Raw genomic sequence first — 26137 nt, forward strand, 5'->3', positions numbered from 1 at the left:
CCTCTACAGAACACCTAAGTGTTACAACATGATCTCATCTGATGCTCGGTTGCAGAGGATGCACTGCAGCTGTTTTCTTGTTGACAGCCTTCGAAGCCATCACACGCTGGAGATAAGCCGGTGAAAACCACTGTTTACTTTCCATGGCAAGCAAACTCTGAATCCAGTTTAATTTATAAACTTATTGACTTTATTGTCTTTTGCTTCGATAGTTTAGACTCCAGGCTCAAGATAAGGATTTTAAATGACGGTAAACAATAAAACAAACTCTGTCATGGCTCGGAGGTGACACTTTACTGTATTGCCTGTGAATCTTTATTTACTACTATCAAACCATACGGCGAAAACTTCGAGAGCTGCCGTTATATACTGTTTACTCCATCTCCCTCCTGTTTAATTAACTGTCATTGATTTGTGTTGACCAGATTTAGTTTAGTTTAGTTTATTAGTTTGATCCCCATTAGCTGCTGCATACCCCAGCAGCTACTCTTCCTGGGGTCATCCACAACACAAAAACAAAGCACCAACAATTTCCCACAACTCACTCAACAAACAGGATGTACATACACTCAACACAACAACACAAAACCAAAAATCAGCAACAGCATACAATACAAAACAATAACAATAATAATACCAACAACAACAGAAAAAAAAGAATAAATAAACCAAAAATCAGAAACAAAAAAATAAACACATAAAATAAAATAAAAACAATAAAAACAGCTCCACAACAAACCATCTAGATGATGTCATTATAGGATATGCAATAGCTCAGACAGTTATTCTTGGGTAAATATGAAAATTCTCAACCTTTTAGAAAAACTAACTGCTTGAATTTCTGAAATTAAAAACTGTGGCAATGTATTCCATGCCACCATTGCCCTGTATTGCACACTACCATGTATTTCTGGGGTGTCAAACTCATTTTAGTTCAGGGGCCACATTCAGCTAAGTTTGATCTGAAGTGGGCCGAAGCAGTAAAATAAGAACATAATAACATATAAATAATGTCAACTCCAAACTTTTCTCTATGTTTTAGAGCGAAAAAAGTTAATTCACATTATGAAAAGGTTTACATCTACAAACTATCCTTTCAGAAGATGTGAATAACATGAAGAAACTGAAAAAATAAGTATAATTTTAACAATATTCTGCCTGAGTTTATCATTTACACATGTACATTATAACTTACAGATCACAGTGGATCTACAAACACACAAAAATGGAGTAACAGGAAGAATATTGTTAAAATTGTACTTCTCTTAAGACAATTAGGTTGTTCATATTTGTTTAGGTTATTCACATTTTTTTTTTTGCAAAATTATACTTTGTTTTAGTGTAAATACATGAAAATATTTACATTTACAAAGAGAAACATTTGAAGTTGTCATTATTTTTATGTTATTATGATAGTTTTTGACTGGTCCTGCCCACTTGAGATTGAATTGGTCTGAATGTGGAACCTGAACTAAAAGGATTGTTAATATCTTAGTGTAATTTTTGCATTTCACAACTTCATTCCAAGGGCCGGACTGGACCCTTTGGCGGGCCAGATTTGGCCCCCGGGCCGCATGTTTGACACCTGTGATGTATTTGATTCGTCCTACAGGCAGGCAACAGGAAACGTCTGTCCTCTGACTGACGTGTGGAATGTTGATGGATGTCACTGAAGACAGTCAATTTACTGTAAAGAAGTTGAGGTGTTTTTGTAATTATGATGTTTCTAATAAATTTAACTAAAGAGTATCTAATTCTGCCTTTAACATGTAACCAAGCCAGACAGGTGGTGAGTGTCTCTAGTACTACACTGCAACAAATTACTGTAAAAAAAACGGTAAATTTTGTACGGTATCATGCTGTTATTTGTAAATACAGTATAATGCCATAAATAATGAGGTCTTTAAGGAGGAAATTTAAAACAGTAAGCTACTGTAAAATTGGACAGTATTCTCCAGTATTTTCTTCAGTTCCTCCACTGCTGTCCACCCGGAACTGGAATGAACAAAGTCATCTGGCATCAAGTCCCACCAGCTCGTTTAGAAAAAGATTCAATCTAGCAAATGTTAACTATAGACTGGCTGCATCAAAGGTAAGTGGTTCTTTTACAAAACAGAAGGAAAAAATAAATACAGAAAAAAACACTCTTTTCCCCCGGACCATCCAGCAATGGAACAGAGGCCACCTGATGCTTTCATCCTTTTGTATCGACACTGCCATCGCTCCATCCTGCTCCAGTTGGTCATTTAGTAGTAGTAGTAGTAGTAGTAGTAGTAGTAGTAGTTTATTCAGTCATGACAACACCAAATATTGTACACAGTATTGACATTTCATGCAAAGGAAAGAAAAAGAATCACAGAATCACAAAATCAAGAATCTTGTGTTGAATAATGTGTTGAATAATGACTGAAAAGGTATAGGCAGAAGCAGACTGCTTATCAAGGCCTATCCTATATTACAACTTTTTAGGCTACCAACCTCCAAAGAAACAACAACAGATAATCGCATTTATAAGCTTCAAAAATAGCTTTACAAACCATTTTCTTAAAAAACAAAAAAGAATTACATGTTTTTAAATTTATGTTGGCATCATTCCAAAATTTAACTCCAATAATGGACACACATCTCCTTTTCATACCTTTTTTAGCTTTTTGTACAGTAAATTTGCAAACACCTCTGAGATTATATGGAATGTCCTGTATTGAAAAGAACCTCTGTATTGGGTCTGGGAGCATTTTTGATTTTGCTCTGAACATAACTTGCATTATTTTATAATAAAAGAGATCATAAAATTTCATCACATAAGAATTTAGAAAAAGTGGCTCCGTGTGAGCATAATAATCAGCCTTATTGATAATACGTATAGCTCGTTTTTGCAGTTTTATTATTGAATTTATGGTGGTTTTGAAGGTGGATCCCCACAATTCCACACAGTAAGTTATATAGGGAAAAATCAATGAGTAATAGATTAAATGCAAGGCCTTGGAATTCAATACATTTCTAGATTTATACAGGATTGCAAGTGATTTTGAGATTTTCCCTTTAATGTATTCAATGTGTTGTTTCCATGTTAGCTTTTGATCAACGACAACTCCAAGGAATTTAGTCTCAGAAACTCTTTTAATATCAACATTACAAATTTTTAATTTAACATTACAATCACTTGCATTTAGATTCCCAAAAACCATACATTTTGTTTTCTTAATGTTTAAAGATAATTTATTGACATCAAACCAAGTCTTAAGATTTTCCAGCTCCATTTCTACACTACACAGAAGTTCCTTTAAATTCTTTCCAGAGCAAAATAAATTGGTATCATCAGCAAATATTACATATCTAAAAAAAATCTGTTACATTGCAGATGTCATTGATATAAAGAATAAACAGTTTTGGACCAATCACTGATCCTTGTGGTACACCGCATGTAATCCTTCTCAGTGCTGACATCAGGTAATTTATCTTATATATTTACATTTATCAGGTAAATGTGATTTTATCAGTGGAACTGTCACCATGCTGTGGCATTTTGGATTCATTAAACATTAAATTTCCTCCATAAACCGCATTCAAACCGGATGCAATTTGCGTGGTGTAACAGGCGGTGTAATACTGCTTTGTATTTGGGGTGTTAGCCTTATGTAGCTAACATGCAGCTAATTTAAGCTGAAGCATACTAGCTAGTTGCGAAGTGGACACAGTTAAACTAAACAGTGTCAGTTTGTGTGGTTTTCACTGCCCCAGGGTTACATTTCTAAGACATGAAATCCATAAAGTGGAATTTACTAACTTGGACATCCATATTAACCCATAAAAACCCAAACACACACCATCGACCAAAACCATCTACTGATCTAAAATGTTAAACCCTTATTGATCCACTAATCCTATCAATACATGTCAATAATTGGTGTAAAATGCAGTTTGTCGTCTTTTCATGGTCATCAGATATGACCCATTTGGATGTTCAGAGGCTCCGTAGTTACCGTGGAAACACCGTCATCTTCTACAGTATTGATTCACCAGTAAAACCCATGGAGTTGAATCAATGACAGTGAATGAACACAGTTGGTTTAATGTTTAATCAATGATATTTTTGCTGAAAATGTAACTTTTCCCCCAATTTTTTTCTGATTTGATAAAATAACCTTTGAATTTACTCTGAGCTTTGATGAACATCTGCATGATCAGTGAATTAAATATAGGAAAATACATGATTTACACTGAAAAAACTTCAAATAAAGAGGATAATATTACAATAAATGGTGATAAATCACTTTAGAAAGGTTATAAATAGGGAAAAATCTATTTGGGAACTAACACAAAAGTATCAGCGGGTCTTTATGGGTTAACTGTAAGACAAGAATAGCCGTAAGTGGTAGCAGTATAACTTATGATACCAAATTTAAATAAAGTACAAAAACAGTATAGAATAAATGTATCACTCAGAATTTTGGGTTCATCGTAACCAATGTTCATACCTTACAGTGACTCCATAGGTTCTTGGTAAACAATATATCTGATACTGTTTTGGGACATTAACCTCAGTTCTTGTCTCCATCAGTTGCAGGTGATGAAGTCACATCTGGAAGTTGGATGATGAGCACTGAAAGTCATGTTGTCTGTGAAGGCCTCAAACCAAGCTTCATCACAATGCTGCTGCTGTTGCAGTGAATTTAATAATAACCCAATGTTATAAGGTCATCTCTTGTTTGAGCTTTTTCTAGCAATGTTCATGATTTTGTATTTTAAAATGTAATGTGAAATGTTAAAATCCTAGCTTTTTGCTGTGTTATACTGTAATTATTACATTAAATATGTTTTACAGTAATATATTGTTTCTTGAAATACGGTAGTTACTGTAAAATGCAGCAACTGTGGCTAACAGTATTTTACTGTAAAAGGTACATTATATACAGCCCAGTACTGTAATACTTTTTACAGTAAGAAACTGTAATTGTAGATTACAGTAGAGGTACTGTAGAATAACAGTAGCATGCTGGCAACTCTAGCTGCCAGTATTTTACTGTTATTTAACGGTAAAATTTATTACAGTGTAGTTCTAAATGGACAGTTTCGGACTATTCCAGCTGCTTTATTTTGCACAATTTGAAGTTTATTTAGATTTATTTCTGATGTGTTTGACCAGATGATTGAACAATAATCTTAATGCAACGGAACTAATAATTCCACTAGTGTTTTCCTTGTTTGATATGGTATGCAATTCCTACATTGTTTAACAGCACCAATGCTTCTGCCCATTTTATTTAATATTTGCAGTATTTAATAGGTGCAGTTTATGTACCTTTTCTAGTCTTGTAATTTCACCATGTCTCCACTTGGAGTGATTAGTGCCGCGAAGAAGCACTCACAAATTAATCTTGCATTTAAGAGCCATTCGCTTCCACCTCGGACTGCAATTTCCGAGATTTATTTTTGTTTTCCAACAGGCTCGGCCTAGACCGTCGCAAACTACCAATCATTTTCATTAGCAACATTCACTGTTGCACGCGCCTGCCCTCCCGCCCTCTTGACTGGATATCTTATTAAAATTAACTTAATGGATCGCTTGTGATTTATCAATGCTCTCCATGCACTGATTTTAAAATAGCAACGGAGGAGTAATCTCAGTTTTCATTTACTTGTAGGAAATGTGCAATTCGGGAAGAAAATTAATCATTATCAGCGCGAGAATGTCATGTACTGACTCGAAATACATTCCAAAGGCCTAAAAAGTTTCGCACAATTAGACAAACCGGTCGAGGAAACATGAACGTACAACATGTTCACACGTTTTACAACTTCATTTCCCAGGTACTGTTCCGAAAACCTGATCTTTTACCTCAAGTGCCAGCTCTGAGCTGTGAATTTGGCTGAAGTTTAATCCATTTCTAGATCCAGTATGTGTAAATTGGGCAACACATTTATATGTAGATTCTTGGCTGGTGCAGGTGAGTGGGGGGGGGGGCATGAGGGGATACGAGCACAGCAGTTGTGAATTTGTGTGCAGAGCCAAATTTTTCATGTCAGTCAGAAGGATGTTGATCACTTTATGTTCACTTTGCTCCGAAACGCATCTGTATTTCACCCCAGATGATTTGGCTACCCCAGAAAAATCCATTCAGTCACACAACATAAGATTTTTTTTTTTTTTTTTTTTTTTTTAAATCCAAGCAACCAGTTGATTCTTTAATCAAGTTCATTTAATCAGTTGATTCTGTTCGTCAAAAGTTTTAGGAGCCACATACACATTCATTTGACCAGGAAGTGAAAAGATTCAGTAAATATCGTTAAAAACCACTTCAATGAATGATGTTTATAGGAAAGATGTGATGAAAATATAAATCCGAACATGTTAACTATGGATTTACAAACACTCATAATAAAGAGTGACTGAAAACCAAGTGTGTAATATATAAGAACTACAAGATCCAGTCTGAAATGTCATTTTTACTTTATAATGTGAGTTAAAAACAGCCAGTTTTGTCATTCATTACATATTATGTGTTGTGATGTTCACCAGGTTTAACCCATAAGGACCCAGTGTGACTTTTGTGTCAGTTCCCAAAGGATTTTTTCTCTCTATTTAACCTTTTCTTAAGTGATTTCTCACTATTTGTTATAATATTATCCTCTGAATTTTTTACAGTGGAAATCTTCTATTTTCCTATGTTTACCTGACTGATCATGTAGATGTTCATAAAACCTCATTTTTCATGTCAGTCAGGAGTATGTTGATCACTTTATGTTCACTTTGCTCCGAAATGCATCTGTATTTCACCCCAGATGATTTGGCAACCCCAGAAAAATCCATTCAGTCACACAAAAATAAGACTTGGTTTTTTTTTTGTTTGTTTTTTTTAATCCAAGCGACCAATTGATTCTTTAATCACCTGTTCATCAAAAGTTTTAGGAGCCACATACACATTCATTTGACCAGGAAGTGAACATATTCACATTGAAATTCAGTAAATATAGTCAATAACTACTTCAAAGAATAATGTTTATGGGAAAGATGTGATGAAAATATAAATCCAAACATGTTAACTATGGATTTACAAACACTCATAATAAAGAGTGACTGAAAACCAAGTGTGTAACATGGAAGAACTACAATATCCAGCCTGAAATGTCATTTTTACTTCATAATGTGGGTTAAAAACAACCATTTTTGTCATTCTTACATATTATGGATATATGGAGACCCAGTGGGAGTTTTGTGACAGTTCCCAAATGATTTTTTCTCTCTATTTAACCTTTTCTTAACCCCTTTAGCCCTATCAGCCCGCCCGTGGGCTGAAAAAATTACATTAATATTCATCTACGCTTAAAATATAATAAATCAGGACAATGAATGTTTTTTTCAACTTTTGCTCAAAGTTTAGACCCTAATGTTAATAAAAGTACATCAAAAGTGTATTTTAGTGCAAACTTTAATGTTCAAACATGATTTTTAATCTTTGTGGGGTGAAATATACGCTATTAAAAATCTCCGACACAAACATTTAATTTATGCATATCATCGTCAATCCAGCCGAAAAAAAAACAGGCGAGGGTAAAAAAATTCCAATTTCTCTTTTAGTTTGTAACAGTTTACTCAGGCGTAGTAATAGATACAATATTTTAGACAATGGGAATAGATTCTGTGAGGTCTCTAAATGTCCATAGACACCAAGAACATCCATATGAACCTTATTATTGTGAAGTAATTCTTCATTTACTTTGGGTATGTCTTTTTAGGCGTTTTTTCCCCTGAAAATATGGTCAGGGTGATTTCTCACCATTTGTTATAATATTATCCTCTGAATTTAGCATTTCTTCCAGTGGAAATCATCTATCTTCCTATGTTTAACTGGCTGATCATGTAGATGTTCATAAAACCTCATTTTTCATGTCAGTCAGGAGCATGTTGATCACTTTATGTTCACTTTAAACCTAAACGCATCTGTATTTCACCCCAGATGATTTGGCAACCCTGTAAAAATCCATTCAGTCACACGACATAAGACTTTTTTTTTTTTTTTTTAAATCCAAGCGACCAATTGATTCTTTTAATCCATCCCCTGCTTGTCAAAAGTTTTAGGAGCCACATACACATTCATTTAACCAGAAAGTGAACATATTCACATTGAAATTCAGTAAATATAGTCAATAACTACTTCAAAGAATGATGATTATAGGAAAGATGTGACTAAAATATAAATCCGAACATGTTAAATATAGATCGACAAACACTCATAATAAAGAGTGACTGAAAACCAAGTGTGTAACATGGAAGACCTACAATATCCAGTCTGAAATGTCATTTGTACTTTATAATGTGGGTTAAAAACAGCCAGTTTTGTCATTCTTACATATTATGGATATATGGAGACCCAGTGGGACTTTTGTGTCAATTCCCAAATGACTTTTTCTCTCTAATTAACCTTTTCTTAAGTGATTTCTCACTATTTGTTATAATATTATCCTCTGAATTTAGCATTTTTTCCAGTGGAAATCATCTATTTTCCTATTTTTAGCTGACCGATTAAGTAGATGTTCGTAAAACCTCACAGTAAATTCAAAGGTTATTGTATCAAAACAGAAAAATAAATGAAGAAACTGTGTATTTTTCGACAAAATCTCTCATTAACTGAACATAAACCCAGTGTTTCCATCCACTGACATTGATCCATCTGCATGGGTTTTAATGATGAATCAATGTTGGAGAAGATGACGGTGTTTCCACGGTAACTACGGCACATCTGAACATCCAAATGGGTTATATCTGATGACCATGAAAAGATGACAAACTGTATTTTACATCGATTATTGACATGGATTAATAGGATTGGTGGATCAACAGTTTAGATGCTTTTAGTCGACAGTGGATGTTTGGGTCTTAATGGGTTAATATGAGGGTGTATTCTGTTTTTGTGTTTATGAACTGTCACGATAAAAGTGAGTCACGACTTAATGGCTTTGTTTTCCCCACAGTCATCAAGTCGTGACTCGATCCTGAGACAAAAAATGACAAAAATTGTGTATTTTTGACCCACAATTTCAACATTTATAATCAACTCCAGACCGTTTATCTACTTCTCTTTTCAGAGAATAACCAGGATACAAGATGCATCGAGACAATAAACTGCAAACTGTTGAACTGTTAAACTTCCCCATGGTGGGATCAATAAAGTCTTATCTTATCTTATCTTATCTTATCTTTATCTTTTTAGTCAGTGTCCAATTACTTATGAGCCTCTGAAAATAGATGAAGTGTGTTTAACCCTTTCATGCACAGTGGTCACTCCAGTGGACAGTTATTCTACAGCTGTTCTCTTGTATATTCATGGATTTTTGTTGTTCTTTTTGTTCTTTTTTTTTTTTTTTTTTTTTTTAGACATATCTTTACTAAAGTTTTAAGACACTCCATATCTTTTCTGACATGACTTGGTGTCATTATGTAGATCTCTCCTGAGCATAAACCCCCAAATCACAAACCCTCCCCATAGTTTTCACACAATTTATCAGTAAATACATGTTTCTGTGCATCAAAAATTAAACGTGCGGTGTCCAGCTGAGTGCACATTTTTGCCACTTCATGAAAAAAAGGTTCATAAGAAATTGTTTTCATTATTATTTTTCTTATGTTTTTTTTTTTTTTTTTACATTTTTAAAATTATTATTTTAGTTATTTATCTTTTTTTTTTTTTCCAGAAGAAAATTTTTAATCACATTGTTTTTTTCATGCCTAAAGAGGAATAAAAACACTCAGGAAAAAATTTTGATTAAGGTTCTCATAATTCGTGTATGAAAGGGTTAAAATGGTTGCAGTTCCTAAATAGTTGATGCAATATAAACCCCTGAATTAAAATTAAAATTAAAATTAAATTGAAGTTAAACCCCTGAATTAAAGCTCAAATCAGGTCTTGGTTGTTTTGGTCCAAATAAAAAAAAAATGTGTGTCACTGTCCAAATACTTACGGACCTGAGTGTATGTCATAATAATTAATGCATTTTAATTTCGATATTTTTGCTATAATCAATATATTTGCAACCAAGTTTAAATAACCCTCTTAGTCTTCTCCTAGTTATTTTAGCATGGGCAGCACCCCAGCGCCCCCTATGGATCAACCTTGACTGAACTTGATGATCATACTGTTATAAATATGCATATAGGTCAATGCATGTAGAGGACTATTACTGTCTTCATGAAACAATATTATTAATTATGAGTCTTTATCTTTTGTCCATAGCTAAAGCGCATAATAATGCTGTTTCAAATATAGGTTTTGATTATTAAGTGTCATCATTTCATCCTGTTATCTTTTTAGACAGATTGTACTGAATGTATTTTATTATTATCAGATTTTCTCATGCCTATTACAGCTGTTGGATTTGATGGATTTCAAACAAAATTAGAAATGTCAAAGGTGTTATATTGAATTTCTACAGAAAAAAAAAAAATCACAGATGGATATTACAGAATAATTTTTAACCTTGGTCATATTTTCTGATCATGATATGCTGATATTATTCAGGTTTGAGTAGTACCTTTCAGACATGTTATACCGTATACATAGTTAGGTCAGAATGTTCATCTCAGTTGGGTTTTTACAGAAGTTTGCAACACACTTCATTTTGCTCTGTCTGTTATTTATAAAAATAAAAAAAACTGTGCAATGTTAGGGTGGAGATGCATGACACCACTTCACAGTTCTGCTTGAAAAATGAAACAGACTGACTTTTACATGCTGTTAAAGACTTAGACATCATCAGGTGTTTGGAAAGGAGCAAAAATGGAAATGCCAGCTTTTCACCACAGATGGAAAAAAAAATAAACAAGTGGTGCCAGGCACAACAAACCCCGCCCCTCGCACATATCGTAGCTTATTTTGGCATGGATCCATCTGATGTCATCATGTCTATGCGTGTGCTGATGTCAGCATATGAATTACCTTTATGTATATTCCAAGTTTGAAGTAAATTGAAATAAAATTGATGTTTTTATAGACATGTGAAAGTAAGTAAAGTAAATGAGAGGGGAGGAAATGATGTATAAAATTCATAAAAAATGTGAACTTTGACCTACTGTTCCCAAAATCTAGTTAGAGCTATTCTGGATCACTTGCAATCTATAAACCCAATTTGGAATGAATTCAAGAAATTGTTTTGCTGCTACAGGCATTTGAAATTTCGCCCCTTAATAAGTAAATTGCTGGAAAAAAAAAAGAAGTTAAAAAAATTTTTTAAAAAAAATTAAACTTTGACCTATTTTTCCCAAAATATATTGACATTTATTTTGGGTCACTGGCAATCTACAAACCAAATTTGGTATGAATTCAAGCTACTGTTTTGCTGCTACAAACATTTGAAATTCTGCCCATTATAAGTAAATAGGAAAAAAAAAGATTTGAAAAATTCATTAAAAATTTGAACTTTGACCTACTGTTCCCAAAATGTAATGAGATCTATTCTGGATCACTTGCAATCTATAAACCCAATTTGGAATGAATTCAAGAAATAGTTTTGCTGCTACAGACATTTGAAATTTCGCCCCTTAATAAGTAAATGGGGGTGGGGGGTCAAAATACAATGACATTTATTTTGGGTCACTGGCAATCTATAAACCAAATTTGGTGTGAATTCAAGCTACTGTTTTGCTGCTACAAACATTTGAAATTCTGCCCATTATAAGTAAATGGGAAAAAAAAAGATTTGAAAAATTCATTAAAAATTTGAACTTTGACCAACTGTTCCCAAAATGTAATGAGATCTATTCTGGATCACTTGCAATCTATAAACCCAATTTGGAATGAATTCAAGAAATAGTTTTGCTGCTACAGACATTTGAAACTCCGCCCCTTAATAAGTAAATAGGGGGGGGGGGAAAGAATTTAAAAAATTCATTAAAAATTTAAACTTTGACCTATTTTTCCCAAAATATATTGACATTTATTTTGGGTCACCGGCAATCTCTAAACCAAATTTGGCATGAATTGAAGCTACTGTTTTGCTGCTACAAACATTTGAAATTCTGACCATAAAAGTAAATGGGAAAAAAAAAGATTTGAAAACTTCATTAAAAATTTGAACTTTGACCAACTTTTCCCAAAATGTAATGAGATCTATTCAGGGTCACTGGCAATATATAAACTAAAGTTGGTATAAATTCAACCAATAGTTTTGCTGCTAGAGTGTTAACAAACAAACAAACAAACAAACAAACAAACAAACTGAAGCAAAATCAATACCATACCAATACAATCAATAATATTGTGGAGCAAAAAAGTCAACTGGCACAAGATTCAATGTTTCCATATTTTCATGTGATTATTAACATAACATATTAGGGTATCGACTTCTGTCAAAACACATGGGTGAAAGGAAACAGGGATATTAATATTCATAATTTAGCAGGAATATTGTCCTCTTCAGGATTAGAGCAACGACTGGAATATTTTGTGCATGTAAATGGAGTTAGTGTCAAAAGCTGCACTTGGGGTGTTAAGAAATAAAACATGATTGTGTATTCACTGTGTAAATATTATTCTGCACATTATTCTGAGGTGTAGTGCGACAGAGCGAGACTAGATAACTATAGGACCTTTTTTTTATTTTTCCAAAATTCCTGGTAGTTTTAAAAGCTCAGAAATATCTAAAATAAATAAAGAACTTGTAAGAATACAGGGAGCTTTTAATACCTGTGCATCATGTTGTCGTATTGTAGAACAAGCTGTCCTTAACTGTCACAATACTTGATGAGTATTTCATAACTTTGCTCAAGGACACAACGGCAGCACCTGTTAAATGACAGAGCACCCCCCCACCCCACCCCACTCCACCCCATCCCTCCATCTCCTTCATGGTGATTAGATGAGCCTTGTGTTTGAGTCATCAGCAGGTTTCCGTAACCTTTAGGCTAAATCCACAGAATACGTGATATGGTAACAATCTACACTGGAGAGATTTCTCATTAGATTTAATGTCAAAATGTCCTGCCAAGGAGTTTTCTCATGCTTGTCATCATGTTGAGAATGGAAAAACATATTATTACATGTAATAGGTTTGATAAGGCCTTCACCGAAAGGAAAAAGAGCTATAAAATCTGCTAATAATCAGTAGTTTTAGATTTTATATATTGTAAAATCCCTATTAGAGCTTTAAACAAAGCATTAGTCAATAGTAGTGCAACAACTGTGCTATGTAATTCAACAAACCAAGTAAAAATATTAAAAAGGACTATTTAATGAAGATAGTTTTCCATTAAATTACATAGTGGCTTATGTAATCAGAACAAAACACAAGATAAAAAGAGCACTCAATGCTATTCCACTAATGTGACAAGCTACTAGTGTTTGTATACAGTTACATTAGAACAGTGGTTCTCACCCAAGGGGGGGGCGTGGACACTCTCCTGGGTGGGGCTCAAGCACATGGGGGAGGTTTGTGAGTGACATCATCATGTGTGCATGTGGGTGCATTAGCGACTACTGTTATACAGTCTACTCTCGTTATACCGCCAACTTCTGTTCACGGCCAAATTGGCGGTATAGCAAAAATGGCGTTACAACGGGTTGCGTCCATAATGTGCATGTCTTTACTATATGATGTCTATGCTGCCTCCGTTAACCCGTTCTAATTGCGTTTCTAAATAAATCTTGATTCTGTTATGTTGTAAGGGATCATTTAAAGTGGGGAAACATTGTAAGCATTATTATACTGTGTCGGGAAATGACACCCCATCATCTTGAGGCTTTGGCTTAATCCCACGTCCTCTTCCCGACATCCTGACCTACTGAGTGTTCTGCGATAAATGAACGGTGGCCGTTCAGTAGACCTACTCGTAGTTTGTCGCGATCAGCGTCTGGCGCGTTTGTTTCAGTGCATTGTTAAAATTTATGTGTACTCGATGGCAATCACGCTGGCGGTATAACGGTCGGGAAATCAATGGTATAAGTGTTGTTTGTGCATGGAACTGGGCTGGAGGATGGCGATAGGCGGAAATGGCGGTAGCTAATGGAATAATGCATTGGGGATTTTTGTGCAATGGTTTTGGTCGGCGGTGAGCGAAAATGGCGGTATAACGGCGGGCGGTTTAACGAGAGTAGACTGTACATCACAACTTCATAAATCACTTCGCACATGTGTGTGTATATGTGGTGGTGGGGGAGGAGACACTGTCTGGCACATCTACTCCCCCCAGCCACCCATGCCCCCCTGGTCACTAATGTGTTTTCGGGGGGCAGCAGGTACAGTTGTTCCTCACTATAATGCGGTTCACCTTTCACAGCCTCGCTGTTTTGTGGATTTTTTAGTGCAATTTTGCATGCTTTTTTTTTTTAACAGCGTATGAATGCGCATTGTGTTCTGCATCCTGATTGGCTACGGGACTGTAGACCATTGTCAATCAATCTCCACCGAGCCATGTCTCCTGTACAGTACAGATTACGTTTGGCTTGCCAAATTTACAAAAACGTTCGATCGCTAGCAGTGTGACTCTGAAGTACTGTATGTTTGCAAATTTTCTCCCCCACAATGTCGACGAAACGTTCTGCACCGACAAAGGCACCTGCGGTCGCACCCAAAAGGCAGAGGAAGACGCTAACCATCGCACAAAAAGTTGGACATCTGGACCAAGGTTATAATAGTTTTGGATTTTTCATTATAGTTTAGTTTTAGTTAATTTTGACTTTTTTTTCTCTAATTCAGTTAGTTTTAATGAGTTTTTAGAGCAGATTTGCTAGTTTTTATTAGTTTTTGTTTTCTTGTAAATGCTTAGTTTTAGTTTAGTTCTAGTATTAGCTTTAGTTTTTTCATAACTTTTTTCTTCCTCACTGTCGTATTCACATAAATCCCGTACAGGACTCTGCTACTTTCTATCAAATTTAGTCTCCATGTTTCCAGGTAGAGTGGGGACCAGAAGACGACTCTAAACCACAAGTGACGGACCATCATTTTTATACGTTTTAGTTAGTTTTGTAAGCACACAATCCAGTTTCAGTTAGTTATCGTTTTTTCTTCTAATTGTAGTTTTTATTTATTTCAGTTAACGAAAATGTTTTTTCAATTCTAGTTTTCGTTGTTTCGTTAGTTTTCCTTAACGATAATAACCATGTTCTGGACATGCTGAAGGAAGGTAGATCGTAGGTTGATCATTAAAATTAAATTTGTTATTTCTAAAAGCTATCATATTTACTTATATTAAAACTTTTATATTTTTATTTCTCAAACAAATGTTGGGGCCTGAAAACAGGTTTTGATCTTTGGTTTCATTCTATAATACTGTTCTTATTTTTTTTAAATCTATGAAGGTTTGAACTTTGTGTTTAAACAAGAGACAAATGTGAGAAAATATTAATGCCTGTCTGAGAAAAGTGTATAAAGTGTGTGGTGAGGGGTTTACAGCTTTAAAATACATATAACTAGAAGCACTCGGAGAGCGCAGACCTCTGCCAAGGCTGATCAGTGGCCCCCCCCGTGGGCCCCCCCACGCCAAGGAGGTTATGTTTTTGCCAGGGTTTGTTTGTTTGTCTGTCTGTCTGTTTGTCTGTCCGTTAGTGTGCAACATAACTCAAAAAGTTACGGACAGATTTTGATGAAATTTTCAGGGTTTGTTGGAAATGGGATAAGGAAGAAATGATTAAATTTTGGTGGTGATCGGGGGTGGGGGGGTCCACGGGGGGGCCCATTTCCAACAAACCCTGAAAATTTCATCAAAATCTGTCCATAACTTTTTGAGTTATGTTGCACACTAACTGACAGACAAACAAACAAACAAACAAACCCTGGCAAAAACATAACCTCCTTGGCGGAGGTAATGATCCTGACTACTTCGCGGAATTTGCCTATAGCGGGTTATTTTTAGAACGTAACCCCCGCGATAAACGAGGGACCACTGTAGTCAGTGATAAGGTGAGGGGAGCTCACTTTCACTTTCTCACAGTTTTATCCACAGAGCATTACTTTCACATTAATTGGAAGGGGGGCATATCGTCCAGCACCCACCCTCCCCCGTCCCACAAATGTTTTCGGGCACGGGGGGCCACCACTAGGCTCATGATGTCGTTAGTGGGTCATGAGAAACCCTGCATTCGAAGATTAAATAGGGTTACGATGTGTTACTGAGGTTTAACAATTACTTAAAAGATAACAATATAAATTGAGGGAAATAAGCATTCAGGAAAAACTTGAAATCATCCCATAATATGTACGACAATGTTGCCGGAGCTGCTCTTTATGCAGAGGTCATCTGCTCTTCATTCATATTTATTTGATTAGTTTGCATTTTGCATAAATTTTCCTGAGACGACTAAGTAAGTCAGGCCTTTCTTTGTTGTTGTACCAAATCTTCCAGAGCTCTGTTGTAATGACGGTCCAATGTGTCCCACCTGTACTCACTCAGTCATTCCCGCCTCCACCGAAAGGAAAGAATAGAAGTCATTCCCATAAGAAACTGCGATAACACTTGCCATAGCGGAATATAATTACACAACAAATGAATACAGTGGGTGGACCTGTGGATAACTCCTGCTGCATTGGAGTGTTACATAAATCAATGGCCTTCCTACAGTGCACTTTCTTGTTGCGGCACAAAGAGGCGATTCAAAGCTGTACAAGACAAACCCGAGCCCTAGCCGTCACCCCCACCGGGCTGCCCATGCAAAACATGGCATATATGCATTTATATGGAGATCAATGTGACTTTCAAAGACAATGTGGTGATTGAGCGCTCAGCGTGGTGTGGGCAGTTCGCATGACTTCCACTTATTAGCGCACTATGTGAGATCATGAACTGATTAAAGTGTTGGACGAATGCTTTCATTCTGAAGGAAAACTTAAAAGTTCCGCCACATAAAAGTCGCTCATTATAAAGGTAATGGAGGCATGCTAGGTGACCTTAATGTACTTTAACTTTGGATTCTACTTCTTATAAAACACAATAGAGAAGATGAAAAAGGAAAGGAAAAAGACTAGTAAAGACATGGTGATGCAAAACAATGGATTTAATGTATAGAAATTCACTCCCTTTGTTTAGAAATGTCATCCTGCAAGGTAACAACAACACAAGAATTCAGATTATCCTATCATTATACACCAATAATAGCATAAATCTGCATCCTAACTTTAATTTCTACAATTACATTCCCCGAAATCCCTAAAAATGTGCAGAAATTCACTCCCTTTGTACAGAAATATCATCTTGCACGGTAACAACAACACAAGAATTCAGATTATCCTATTATTATACACCAAAAAGAGCATAATTCTGCATCCTACCTTCAATTTCTACAACTACATTCCCCGAAATCCCTAAAAATGTGCAGAAATTCACTCCCTTTGCACAGAAATGTAAACTTGCAAGGTAACAATAACACCAGAATTAAGATTTTTCTATTGTTATACACCAATAAGAGCATAATTCCGCATAGTAAGTTCCATTTCTACAATTATATTCTCCCAAATCCTTCAAAATGTACAGAAATTCACTCCCTTTAAATAGAAATGTCAACTTGCAAGGTAACAAAAACACAAGAATTCTGATTTTTCCATCATTTTACACCAATAAGAGCATAATTCTGCATTCAAACTTCAATGTCTACAAATATATTCTCCCAAATCCCTCAAAATGTGCAGAAATTCACTCCCTTTGCACAGAAATGTTAACTTGCAAGGTAACAAAAACACGAGAATTAAGATTTTTCTATCAATATACACGATAAGGGCATAATTCTGCATCCTAACTTCCATTTCTACAATTAAAATCGTCAAAAATCCCTCAAAATGCACAGAAATTCACTCCCAATGTACAGAAATGTCATCTTGCAAGGCAACAACAACACAAGAGTTCAGATTATCCTATCATTATACACCAATAAGGACATAATTCTGTATTCTAACTTCAATTTCTACAATTACATTCCCCGAAATCCCTCAAAATGTACAGAAATTCACTCCCTTTGCACAGAAGTGTCATCTTGCAAGGTAACAAATACACAAGAATTCTGATTTTCCTATAATTATCCACTAATAAGAGCATAATTCCGCCTACTAAGTTCCATTTCTACAATTATAGTCTCCTGAATCCTTCAAAATGTAGAGAAATTCACTCCCTTTAAATAGAAATGTCAACTTGCAAGGTAACAAAAACACAAGAATTCTGATTTTCCTATCATTATACACCAATAAGAGCAAAATTCTGCGTCCTAACTTCTATTTCTACAATTATATTCTCCCAAATCCCTCAAAATGTACAGAAATTCTCTCCTTTTGTACAGAAATGTGAAATTGTGAGGTAACAAAAACACCAGAATTCAGATTTTTCTATCATTATACACCGATAAGAGCATAATTCTGCATTCAAACTTCAATTTCTGCAATTATATTCTCCCAAATCCTTCAAAATGTACCGAAATTCACTCCCTTTAAATAGAAATATCAACTTGCTCTGTAATAAAAACACAAGAATTCTAATTTTTCTATCATTTTACACCAATAAGAACATAATTCTGCATTCTAACTTCCATTTCTACAACTATACTCACCCAGATCCCTCAAAATAAATAAAAATCCACTCACTTTGTACAGAAATGTCAACTTGCAAAGTAACAAAAACTACAGAATTCAGATTTTTCTAACATTTTACACCAATAAGAGCCTAATTCTGAATCCTAGCTTCCATTTCTACTATTAAATTCTCTCAAATCCCTCAAAATGTATAGGAATTCACTCCCTATGCACAGAAATGCCATCTTGCAAGGTAACAACAACACAAGAATTTGGATTTTTCTATCATCATACACCAATAATAGCATACATCTACATCTTAACTTCCATTTCTATAATTAAAATGGCCCAAAATCCCTCAAAATGTACATGCATTCACTCCCTTTGAACAGAAATGTCATCTTGCAAGGCAACAACAACACAAGAATTCTGATTTTCCTACCATTATACACCAATAAGAGCAAAATTCTGCGTCCTAACTTCTATTTCTACAATTATATTCTCCCAAATCCCTCAAAATGTACAGAAATTCTCTCCTTTTGTACAGAAATGTGAAATTGTGAGGTAACAAAAACACCAGAATTCAGATTTTTCTATCATTATACACCGATAAGAGCATAATTCTGCATTCAAACTTCAATTTCTGCAATTATATTCTCCCAAATCCTTCAAAATGTACCGAAATTCACTCCCTTTAAATAGAAATATCAACTTGCTCTGTAATAAAAACACAAGAATTCTAATTTTTCTATCATTTTACACCAATAAGAACATAATTCTGCATTCTAACTTCCATTTCTACAACTATACTCACCCAGATCCCTCAAAATAAATAAAAATCCACTCACTTTGTACAGAAATGTCAACTTGCAAAGTAACAAAAACTACAGAATTCAGATTTTTCTAACATTTTACACCAATAAGAGCATAATTCCACATAGTAACCTCCATGTCTACAAATATTCCCCCAAATCCCTCAAAATGTACAAATTTTCACTCCCTATGCACAGAAATGTCATCTTGCAAGGTAACAAAACACCAGAATTCAGATTTTTCAATTATTATACACCAATAAGAGCATAATTCTGCATTCCAACTTCAATTTCTACAATTATATTCTCCCAAATCCCTCAAAATGTACAGAAATTCACTCCCTATGCACAGAAATGTCATCTTGCAAGGTAACAACAACACAAGAATTCAGATTTTTCAATTATTATACACCAATAAGAGCATAATTCTGCATTCCAACTTCAATTTCTACAATTATATTCTCCCAAATCCCTCAAAATGTACAGAAATTCACTCCCTTTGTACAGAAATGTCATCTTGCAAGGTAACAAAAACACAAGAATTCAGATTTTTCTATCATTATACACCAATAAGAGCATAATTCTGCATTCTAACTTTAATTTCGGCAACTATATTCTCCCAAATCCCTCAAAATGTATAGAAATTCACTCCCTATGTACAGAAATGTCAACTTGCAAGGTGACAGTAACACAAGAATTCTGATTTTACAATCATTATTTGCCAATAAGAGCATAATTATGCACCCCAACTTTCATTTCTACAATTATATTCTACCAAAATCCTTCAAAATGCACAGAAATTCTCTCCTTTTGTACAGAAATGTGAAATTGCAAGATAACAAAAACAACAGAATTCCGATTATCCTATCATTATACATCAATAAGAGCATAATTCTGCATTCCAACTTCAATTTCTACAATTATGTTCTCCCAAATCCGTCAAAATGTACAGAAATTCACTTCCTTTGTACAGAAATGTCAACTTGCAAGGTAAACAAAACACAATAATTCAGATTCATCTATTATTATACACCAATAAGGGCATAATTCTGGATTCAAACTTCAATTTCTACAACTATATTCTCCCAAATCCCTCCAAATGTAACACACTGGACCTTTAGCCTCCTTTAGTCATATTTCAACACAGCACACTACAGCAACAAAATACTCTACACTGAATAATATACTTGTTAGGTTTAAAGTTCAATACTGTATTTCTACAAAAGTGGAATAACCTTGTTAAAACTTGTTAAAGTGGCATCTTCTGCCCAATGGTTATTTAAAAAAACAAACTGAAATCTCTAAAACGTGCTAATATTGCAGAGTATATTTGGAGGAAACTGGAGGATTTCTGCCTCTGTAAATATCCAGTTTCAATATTGGTTTACTGTTGGCTTCCATATTACACTGGCACAAGATGCACACTAGATAGATAAGATTGGCTTCAAAATGTTTGTGGTGTGACAAATCCTCTTGGTAAGGCCGCTGCTTGAATTCAGATTTTTGGTGAGTACAGAGTATAGAGACAGGTGAATGTGAAGAAACTCTAAAAGTGTCAAACTCTGACAATATTCTGCACAAAGATGCTGCTACATCTACTACTAGTAATAATTATTTTTATTTGTGAAGTACTTGTCAAATACAACAAGTCCACAACATATACTGTACCAACAGGCACTAACCCATAAAGACCCAGCATGACTTTTCTATCAGTTCCCAAATATTTTCTCTATTTCAACCCTTTCTTAAATGATTTATCACAATTTCATGTAATATTATCCTGTGTATTTTGCATTTTTTCAGTATAAATCAAGTGTCGTCCTATATTTAATTCATGATCATGTTTTTGTTTATAAAAGCTAAGATTAAAGTTGAAGGTTATTATACAGGGTGACACAAAAAAAAGGGGAACTTTTTAACAATCCAATAAAACCAAGAGTGATGGAAGAAAAATATTTTATTCATAGTAATTGAAACCTTAAAACATGCCATTTAAGAAACAATGATGGAATTTTCATTTTTTTAAAATGACTTCCTGTAGATGGCGTCCTCCTGTACGAATGCATTCTTGAAATCTGCTGTTGAGATTCCTCATTGACCGCTGCAACATCTCAGCTGGGATACTGTGAATTTCATCCTGAATTCTCTGTTTTAACTCATCCACAGTTCTTAGTCGAGTCGTGTACACTTTACTCTTGAGATAGCCCCACAAGAAAAAATCACAAATGGACAAATCTGGCGATCTAGGGGGCCAGGGAACGTTACCGAATCTTGAGATCACACGGTTACTGAACAATTCTCGCACAGTCGCCAATGGTTACTATGGTTACTATGGACCCAAAAAAACGGGAATTTTGAAGTGCGTATTGGCAGACATGAGCAAGTGGCAGCACTGCGAGACAGTGACCTTGAGCAAGTAAACACACCCCCATTTTAGTAACCATTGGAGGCTGTGCGAGAATTGTTCGGTAACCGTGTGATCTCAAGATTCGGTAACGTTCCCTGGCCCCCTAGATCACCAGATTTGTCCGTTTGTGATTTTTTCTTGTGGGGCTATCTCAAGAGTAAAGTGTACACGACTCGACCAAGAACTCTGGATGAGTTACAACAGAGAATTCAGGATGAAATTCACAGTATCCCAGCTGAGATGTTGCAGCGGTCAGCGAGGAATCTCAACAGCAGATTTCAAGAATGCATTCGTACAGGAGGACGCCATCTACAGGAAGTCATTTTTAAAAAAGGAAAATTCCATCATTGTTTCTTAAATGGCATGTTTTAAGGTTTCAATTACTATGAATAAAATATTTTTCTTCCATCACTCTTGGTTTTATTGGATTGTTAAAAAGTTCCCCTTTTTTTGTGTCACCCTGTATAAAAAACAGAGAAAAAGTGACTTTTTTCAGTAAAATATACAATTAACTGAACATAAACCAAAGCCCAACCCCATTTCACCCCTTGGCCCTCCCCCTTAGCCTTACCCCTCCATTTTGCATATTCACGTAAAGGGGTGGGTGTCCCGATTCCTGATGAGTTGGACGGTAAGATTTTTCAGGACCACACTACAAACACAGGGGTATGAGAAATTTCCTACAATTCTGATCGAATCATCGGCAGGATGGTGGGAAAGAAACAAACAAATGTACATATTTTCTTCGTAAATAACTTAGCTAAACATAGCAAAAAGTTGAATGTGTCTTCTCTTTCAAGCATTTCTGCATTTTGCGGAATGTACATATGCAATTAAAGCCCTGTTCCTGTAACACCTTTATTAGTTTCATCACATTGTACTGATTTCTGGATAATGTTTTGTTAGTTTGTTAGGATTGTCAATTGGATGAACTGATCAATAGCAACATCAGATAGATATTAACAGTTAAGGATGACAAAACCATTTTAGTTCAGGGGCCACATATGGCCCAATTCAATCTCAAGGGGGCCAAACTAGTAAAACACTATAACCTATAAATAATGACAACTTGAAATGTTAATCTTTTTTGTAGTGCAAAAAAGTACAATTATATTAAAATGTTCACATTTACAAACTAACCTCTCACAAAAAAAAAGGAAAAAAAAAAAACCTGAATAAATGTGGACAGCCTGAAATGTCTTAAGAGAATTAAGTGCAATTTTAACACTATTATTCCTGTTACTAAATGTTTTATGCCTTTGTGGATCCGCTGCAATCTTTAGGTTTTAATGCATATGTATAAATGACAAACTGAGACATAATATTGTTAAAACTGCACTGATAGATAGATAGATAGATAGATAGATAGATAGATAGATAGATAGATAGATAGATAGATAGATAGATAGATAGATAGATAGATAGATAGATAGATAGATAGATAGATAGATAGATAGATAGATAGATAGATAGATAGGTAGATAGATAGATAAGCTTTATTACAGACTCATGGTCAACATTAAAAAGCAAAAGATAAATACAAAAAAAAAAAAAAAAAAACTCTATATTTTCCAGAGGCAGTCATACCAGTGTTTTCACAACTGAGAAACACTGGTATGAAAATATGAAAATATAATATGGGGTTTAGAAGAGGCTGCTGATTTAGCAGATCTAATTGTAATAAAATAACAAGTCCAAACAAATTTGTTGCATCTTTTTTATAGTGTCGTCAATGACTGCTGATGACGTGACAATATAATGTATATATATATATTTCAACCCCTAACCCTTGCAGCTCTATTTTAAGGGGTAGTCCCAAGTACAAGGGCCAAGAGGTAGGGGTGAAAATGAGAATTGGGATTGGGCCCAAGTGTCTCCATCCACTGTCATTGGTCCAACTCCATGGGTTTTACTGGAAAATCAATGTTGTACAAGATGATGGTGTTGCCATGGTAACTGCGGAGCCTCTGAACATCCAAATGGATCATATCTGATGACCATGAAAAGACGACAAACTGCATTTTACATTAATTATTCACATGGATTGATAGGATTAGTGGATCAACAGGTAATATTAGTTTACATCAGTAGATGGTTTTGGTTAAAAGTGGACGTTTGGGTCTTTATTGGGTTAAAAACAAACAAACAACGGAAACAATAAAAAGAACAGACACCAAAACTTATACAACTAATAGAGATCATTTTTAGTTATATATCACTTTCCAGATGTGTAATTATAGTGTTTTCATAGAGCCCAACAACAGACACCAGACAAGCCAAAAAAAAACAACAACAAAAAAACAGACAGAAACAATCTGGTTTGTGAAGCCACTCAAAAGAAGTAAAAGATATGACAAAGAAATGAAAATATAACAATGGATTTAGAAGAGGCTACTGACTTACCACACTGTAAGCCCGGAATTTGTATTTACTAAAATGTTTTAATTACAATGCACTTAAACGATTTAAGTTTTATGATGTTACAATAAAATGTTAAGTATATTCTACTAATTTGTAGACATAGTTGAAAGTACAAAAAAGTTTAAGTTGAATGGAATTAAATCACTAAGTTTTAGTCATGGCCACACCTTTTTATCTTCACATTGCATTGTGGGTATTGGGCATGTTGTTGAAAATGTGTTATTTTTCTGTGCAGGGGTTCAGCGGGGTTGTGGTGTTAGTGTTAATTTGGATTTAATGTGTGTATGGCAGTGTTTATTGGCCTTTTTGTGTTTGTTTTTGTATTTTTGTACAGCTGCACCATGAGTCAGAGCCAGAGGAAGAACAATGAATTTACTATTCATCTAAAATTATTTTTTTACAATGGAAATCTGACTGTTTTATCAAAGTAAAAACCCGTCCTGTACTGGCAAATGACATTAAGCTAACTTCCGTTCATGCTACAATATATTAAGGTGAATAATTTCATAACTATTTTGGTCAGGAATAGGATTTTGAGTTTGATTAACTTAAAAAAAAGTTGTTTAATCAATGATAAATTAATCTGGCTGCAGCTGAGAAAAATAGTCAGTGTAACCTAAAATGCTGAGTTGAATGGTTGGATAATGGGGTTGATTTTACAACAGATTTAAAGTACAAATAACTTGTCTTTTAGTGTTTTCTACTTAGAGAGACTTTAAGTTCAATACTTTTAGCATTAAAGTTGAACCTACTTAAACCAACTGATTAGTCGATCATTAGTCAAATCATTTAAGTGCAATCACTTGCCTCAAATTTTTTGAGTAAACTCTACTGATCCGGGCTTACAGTGCAGATGTAATTGACATAAAATTATAGTGAACACCTATATCCACGAGTCCCAGACAAAGCTGCGAAAGTTCATTTGTCGCGTATGTCAGTTGACGACCAAAACGTCTGAAAAGAAACATACAAGCCTCAGCCACTCTCCGCCTTCAGAGCTAAATGGAAAAGGTTAATATCCCAACATGCAACATAATAGCTCTTAAGTGTAGTCTCTCAGAGCTGCTACACCTTTCAAAGAATTAGATAAAAAGAAAGCATTACCTACTTTACATTGTGGATTAACTAAAACACTCAGCGAAGCACTGAGTGAATTACACATGTGCATGTAATGAAATCAGCATCAGAAGGTTAGGAACGCATTAAGATACTGAGTGGTGTTCAGTAAAATATTACAGCTGCAGTGTACAGGTTGTGTCTCTAATTCAGGATGGAAAATTAGGCGAAGATAAAAAAAACTACTGTACCTATGAGTCAAAGTGATATGTTTTTTGCAGTGAAATTATGAAATTCAAGTCTTTTTCCAAAACAACAATGTATAATTTAGCTTGAAAGATTTGGGGACAACTGGATAAAACACATTAGAACAGTTAAAAGTGCTTACTGCAGTGGTTCCCAACCTTTTTTGGCTCATGACCCCATTTTTAACATCACAAATTTCTGGCGACCCCAGACATTCAAAATGGAGACTTTTTTTTTTTTTTTTGCTAAAATTAATTTGTTTTTGATCATGTAATAGTTTGCTATACTATGTTGCAAATTGTTAATTGTTCATTTTAGACACATTTAGTCTATATAATGTATTTTACTATGGACGGAGGCAGTAAAGCCAGGTGTAGATTACTGCACAAAGTGAGGATTTGATTTTCCTTGGTCAGGATATGTACAGTCAGTCCAGCTTGGATTTACAAGGCTGACAATTAATACTGAACAAACAAGAACTCAAACTATGAATTATGAAAGAGCTGCAGCATCTGAAACTGACCACAATGAACATTTGACAGATAAACAGAACCACAGTGCTTCAGTTTCAGACTCACAGTTTGTCATGTCTTTTATGGATTGGGATCGTCTCTGTCAACTCACCATATATTTTTTATTATTAATTTTTTTGTTCTTTCTTTTTTTTTTTTTTATCAGTTACTAGAAATTTCAGGTGACCCCATTTGAATTC

Source organism: Sphaeramia orbicularis, chromosome 14, assembly GCF_902148855.1.
Source record: "Sphaeramia orbicularis chromosome 14, fSphaOr1.1, whole genome shotgun sequence".
NCBI classification, from domain to species: Eukaryota; Metazoa; Chordata; class Actinopteri; order Kurtiformes; family Apogonidae; genus Sphaeramia; species Sphaeramia orbicularis.